Source organism: Lissotriton vulgaris, chromosome 8 (genome assembly GCF_964263255.1).
Source record: "Lissotriton vulgaris chromosome 8, aLisVul1.2, whole genome shotgun sequence".
Classification (NCBI taxonomy): domain Eukaryota; kingdom Metazoa; phylum Chordata; class Amphibia; order Caudata; family Salamandridae; genus Lissotriton; species Lissotriton vulgaris.
The window spans coordinates 422939231-422945001 of record NC_141696.1 but is presented as its reverse complement, the minus strand read 5'-3'; the positions used below and the strand labels follow the sequence as shown (position 1 = coordinate 422945001).

The 5771-nt window shown below is 45.6% G+C and overlaps 1 pseudogene; it reads left to right on the top strand.

Moving 5' to 3' along the window:
* Positions 1-2583: 2583 nt before the first annotated feature.
* LOC147697117 (uncharacterized) lies at positions 2584-4066 on the top strand (annotated as a pseudogene).
* Positions 4067-5771: the final 1705 nt, after the last annotated feature.

Below are 5771 nucleotides of genomic sequence, written 5' to 3'. Positions count from 1 at the left end.
TTTACAGCAGGTGGCCTACCTAGGACACCTGCTGTCAAAGGAGGGTAGGGCACTCACACCTGAAAGAATTCAACTCATTTTTAACATTCCTGTCCCTAAGACACAGAAAGAAGTCCGTGCTTTCATTGGCCTCACGTCCTACTGTAGACAGTGGATTCCCCAATTTGCATACTTGGCCAAACCCCTGATACAGCTAACGACCACAACCTCTTCCCCATTGCCATGGACACCTGATCATACTCTTGCTTTTGACACCCTTAAACAAGCATTATGCTCTGCACCTGTCCTAGCTACACCCGATTATGCCAAACCTTTTGTCCTCTTTGTCACAGAATGGGAAGGTACAGCCTTGTCAGTACTCACACAAACACAAGCCAACAAACATCGTCCCTGTGCTTATTTTTCTAGAACTCTTGACCCTGTTGCACAAGGTTTGCCTGCCTGTTTGAAATCTGTCGCAGCTACAGCTCTAGCAATACGACAAAGTGATTCCATAGTACTAGGACACTCTCTTGAAGTACAAGTTCCACATGCAGTAGAACTACTCTTGAATAGGACACAGACACAACATTTGACCATAGCCCGCCTCACAGGTTACTAAGTCACTCTGTTCCAACCCCACATCATTATCAAAAGATGCAATATCCTCAACCCAGCTACGTTACTGCCTACTATTCCAGTTGACAATCAGATTCACGACTGCTTAGAGGTAGTCAAACTAATCACAAAGCCCCGGTCTGATCTTACAGATGTCCCTCTAAGTACACCAGAACACATACTGTTTGTAGACGGTTCCTGTATGCGCCTCCAATCAGGCGAACTTTCAGCAGCCTATGCTGTCACTACAGAAAACACAGTCCTCTTAGCAGCTAGGATATCCGTACATTCAGCACAAGCAGCAGAGCTAATAGCTCTCACACAAGCATGTGAGTGGTCTAAAGGAAAATGAGTCAACATCTACACCGATTCACAATACGCATTCGGGGTAGTCCACAATTTCGGTATCCTGTGGAGAGAGAGAGGTTTCCTAACCTCTCATGGAACAAAAATCCAACATGGAGATCTTATCCTCCAGCTACTAGAAGCAGTACACAGACCCACAGAAGTAGCTATACTAAAATGCAAAGCACATACCAAAGTCATAGACTCTATCACTAGAGGCAATGCTCTGGCGGACGCCACAGCTAAACATGCTGCTCAGACAGGAACACTAAGCACTGAAACCATCATTAGAACTATCTGTCCAGTTATCGATCCCACCAAAGATGTAGTAGACATCCAAAACCAAGCCACAGAGACCGAAAAGAGAAAATGGGAGGAAGAGGGAGGTTCACACACATAGATCAAGGTTGGGTAACAAAAGACAAGTCCAAATGGTTTCTCCCTGACATAATGGTTCCCGTAATGATAGAAACTGCCCATGGTCCTGTCCATCCAGGAGAAAAAGGAATGTTAGACAGTCTGAATTTGATATGGCCAACAAGCATCTGCGTGCAGCAGCCAAACAAAAAGTATGAACCTGTATGATTTGCTGTCAGTTCAATCCCGGGAAAAAAGTATCAGTTGAAGAAGGAGGGTTCCTTCCTCCAAATCACCCCTTTGAAGTCCTCCAAATGGATTATATCCAAATGGAAAGATTTCGAGGATACAAGTATGTCCTCGTAGTAGTCTGTACCTTAACCCGATGGACTGAAGCTTACCCTGTCCCAGACTATGGTGCCCAAATGACAGCTAAACAAAATGACAGCTAAACAATTGGTGCGGGAATTTTTCCCCAGATACGGGTTGCCCAGAGTCATCTACTCTGACAATGGACAACCATTCTCCTCTAAATTAATGGAAGCAGTTTCCCTACTATTAGGTTAAACCTGGAAATTTCACTGTGTTAGACACCCCCAAGCAGCAGGCCTGGTGGAGCGACACAACCAGACATTAAAAACCAAGTTGGCAAAAATATGCGCTGACAAGCAAATAGACTGGGTAACAGCTCTTCCAGTTGCCCTGTTCTACATGCGAATGGTGGCACATTCTCGGACGGGCCTGTCACCCTATGAGTTCACATATGGGAGACCTCCAAATATCTGGGGTGTCCCATCTCCTAAAAAGCTAACTGATATTGACGCAAATGTACTGACAAATTACTTGGCTTCTTTGATGTCTGCACTACGTTCTTGCCGTTCACAGGTGGCTGCAGCCTTTCCAGACAAGACCACGCCCGAGAAGCACTCCCTTCAGCCTGGCCAATGGGTGCTCGTCGAAAAGGGTGGCTCCACGTGAGCCACTGCAAGCCCTTCTACGGACCAACTCCTTCGGACCCTGTTGCTGATCCCGAGACCAGAGACACTAAACCATCAGACTTTAAAGACACTGAAACGACAGACTTTATTTCACCCCTTCCAGAACTTTTGCCCAAAGAAGAGTACAAATCACGGCAGCGATCTTATCCAAAACAGACTTGAGACATTGCGTCTGACCTCGACCTACCAGTGGCTATTTAAGCCCAAGACGGACGCTTGGTGAAGCGGTTGCTGGGAAGTGTCCGGTCACTGGCGCATACTTTACTCAGACTAAGCAGCCAAAATCATGAAGACAAAGACTCATTGTACGAAACTATTACGGAACAAAGTTCCCATTTTCCTTTCTATCATGATTCTTATTTTCTGCATCATGGCTTGTCTGGGTTGGTTCCTTCATCTAGCTTTTCCGCTTTCTTCCCCTACGCTTTTGAACAACACTGCTATGCATTCACACGTAGATCTTCCCCCGCATCTCAAAAGTAGGAGAAAAGAATTCTTCAATAACACATTCATCTCCACACTCCATCAACATCAACTAGTTATCAACAAAACCAACTGTTGGGTCTGCGGCTTAATGCCACACTCCGTACACGGAGGTATGCCTTTTATCCCTCTCCCTTTCGGCTATGCTGGATCTACCTATGCTCTCTCTATGATATTCTCCGCCTCTGTTAGAAACATCCCTGAAACCAAGACCAAGAACACTAGTACCTGGAACGAGATAAAAACAAAGACTATGCCCGCTGTTCAAAAGATGGTAGATTTCACAGCAACATGGGGATGAGCAGATAATAGTGAAAATACCAGTTATTCCCTCTTTAACGACACTACCTCCTTTAGAGAAACACTCTCAGTTCAGAAGAGACAGACAGAGCAGGGAGGATGGGCTGTGCCTCATAAGGGCCTGTGTTGTGTAAGAGGTAAGGGCAAGGGTCAGAAGATGGGAGACAGTGAGTGTAATAAAACGTACACCCTACCTGATTTAAACTTCCCAACAATGACCACAGCCCCCAACACTTATTTTATTTGTGGACCTCACACACGTACTTGGCTACCTCAAGGCTGGTCCGGGAAGTGCTACATTGCATTTCTCCTCCCCTACCTACACCGCCCCAGCAGATTATCATCTAAGTGATCCTCCGACCGTGATTAATAGACGGCGAAGGGGGGTCATGGATGCTGAAAACACAGTGGATCAGGAGGCTGGCGATTTCTTCAAAGGAATCATCCCTTTCTGGGGGCCCATGATCAATAGCCGCCATATAAGACAACTGACTCGTGTAGTCCAGGGAGCCATAAACGAAACAGCTGGTGCATTAAGTAACATCACCGCTGAGATGGCTTCCGATAGACTCATGACGTTACAGAACCGTATGGTCCTAGATATCATATTAGCGGACCGTGGTGGCGTATGTGAACTGATCGGATCCAGCTGTTGTATATACATTCCAGATAATGCCCCCTCAGTATATTCTGCCATTTCCCGCCTTCATGTACTTTCAAAGAAACTAGACGCAGACACTGCTTCCTGGTCCCTGACGGGATGGCTCTGGGGCCTCCTGTCTTCATGGGGGTGGAAGATCCTTACGATCATAGGTCTTGCTCTAGCCATTCTCTTCACCTGTTGCCTCTGTATTCAGTGTGGCCCAGCTCTCTGTAGTTTCTGTACCACTGCCTGTATTCCCAAAACACAGTCCAGAAAGAAAGAAAAGGAAAGAATCATGTTACAGGAACAAGTAGACAGCCTAATGAGTATAGAAGTAGACTAATAAGAAGAAGAATTTTAAAAGGGTATATTATGGGACAAGGAGGGAATGTGGAAAAAGATTATTTTTCGTAGTTTATGTCCCATCATACACCCTCTCAGTCACGTCCCCGAGCCCATCATGTCGGAAAACAAGCAACGAGAACACGAGCACGCGCACAAAAAGTTGCACACGCACTCTCCTTCCTCTTAAATTCAAAGGTACATTCTTATGGTTAGGGCGATTCCGAGAAACAGCTTCCTCACTCAAACTGTACATTCCTTTGGTTAAGCCGATTCCGAGAACAAGACCCTCCCCATTTGTAACCATTTCCCTATAATCGGGCCGATTCCGAGAAATAGGCCCCGTTTTGCTAAACCACGACAACCCATTCCGAGAAGAAGAGCCCCCGAATACTGAAACACGACAAACAGACATCCTGTCACAACCAACTCTCTCTTATCTAAGGAACCAGCCTAGGGTTATTTCTCCACATTTCTGCTTCTCTCGTGCTTCCTCATTTAATCATGACGAGCCTCATCTCCTCTGCCATGTTACCTCTTTTTATGATGCAGCCTCTTTTCTTTAGTCATGACTTCTGTTTTATTGCAACATATGACACGTGCCTGCATTAAAGGGAAGCTCCTTCCTCATTTCTATGTATAAATATACTGTGTTCTGAGAATAAAGTTAGAGATTCTTCCGATCCTCCTCAGGTGACGGAGCTCTCCCTTAACTCGAGTTACTGAATAAAGACCCTGAATTCGAACCACCACGGACTCTGCTCTTCATACTTGACCTTATTGATATTATAGAAATTCCGATCAAGGTAAATTACTAAAATATTTACCACAGGTCCCAGACTTTCTACTGTACTATTTGTGTGCACAGGCCCAATATGCCCACTTTTGGTACCACTCAGTCCCATTTGTCACGCACGTAGCGGTTGAGGAGGGGGACGCCCTTCCTGTACCGCTGGATGCAATACTGACACATATCAGACCCCCGTTGCACAAGCAAGATATAAATACAATAGATGCAACAGCTGAAGCATGGCGACTGATAGCCAAGAGGGTGAACAAGCAACCAATATACGCTCCGGAGCTGCCGTTACATCACCATCCGGCACTATCGGTTACACAAGAGAAGGTGGGGCTGGAGCTCCTTAAACAGGTGGGAATGGACACAATAGGGGACATATACCACGAAGGTGTGGTTAAGACATTAGAAGATCTTGCATGTATCCAAAATCAATCGACACTCTTTAGATTCACATACTATAGGCTGCAGAGAGCACTTAAAGCGCATTACCCGACCTACCCAGCAGAACCTGAAGTATTATTGACTCTACAAATGCTCATTACATCACCGGACCCCAGGCACCTAGTATCCAGGTTGTTTGTATCCCTGCAGGCTGAAATAGGAGATACAGCACAAAAAGCAATTCAGAAGTGGGATGCTTGCTTGGATACACCACTAGCTGAAGATGAATGGAGTGCGATGGGCACGATCACAGAATTATTAACCCCAAACGGAAACCTATGATTAATACACATTAAATATTTACATCACACATATCACACGCAGCAAAGCCTGCACAAATATGGCCTGCGCGCAGACTCCAGATGCCAAAGATGTGGAACGGATAAAGCTGATTTTATACATATGGCATGGTACTGTAGGGAGGTGGCTCAATTTTGGTTGGATGTAACAGACATATTGGGCAAGA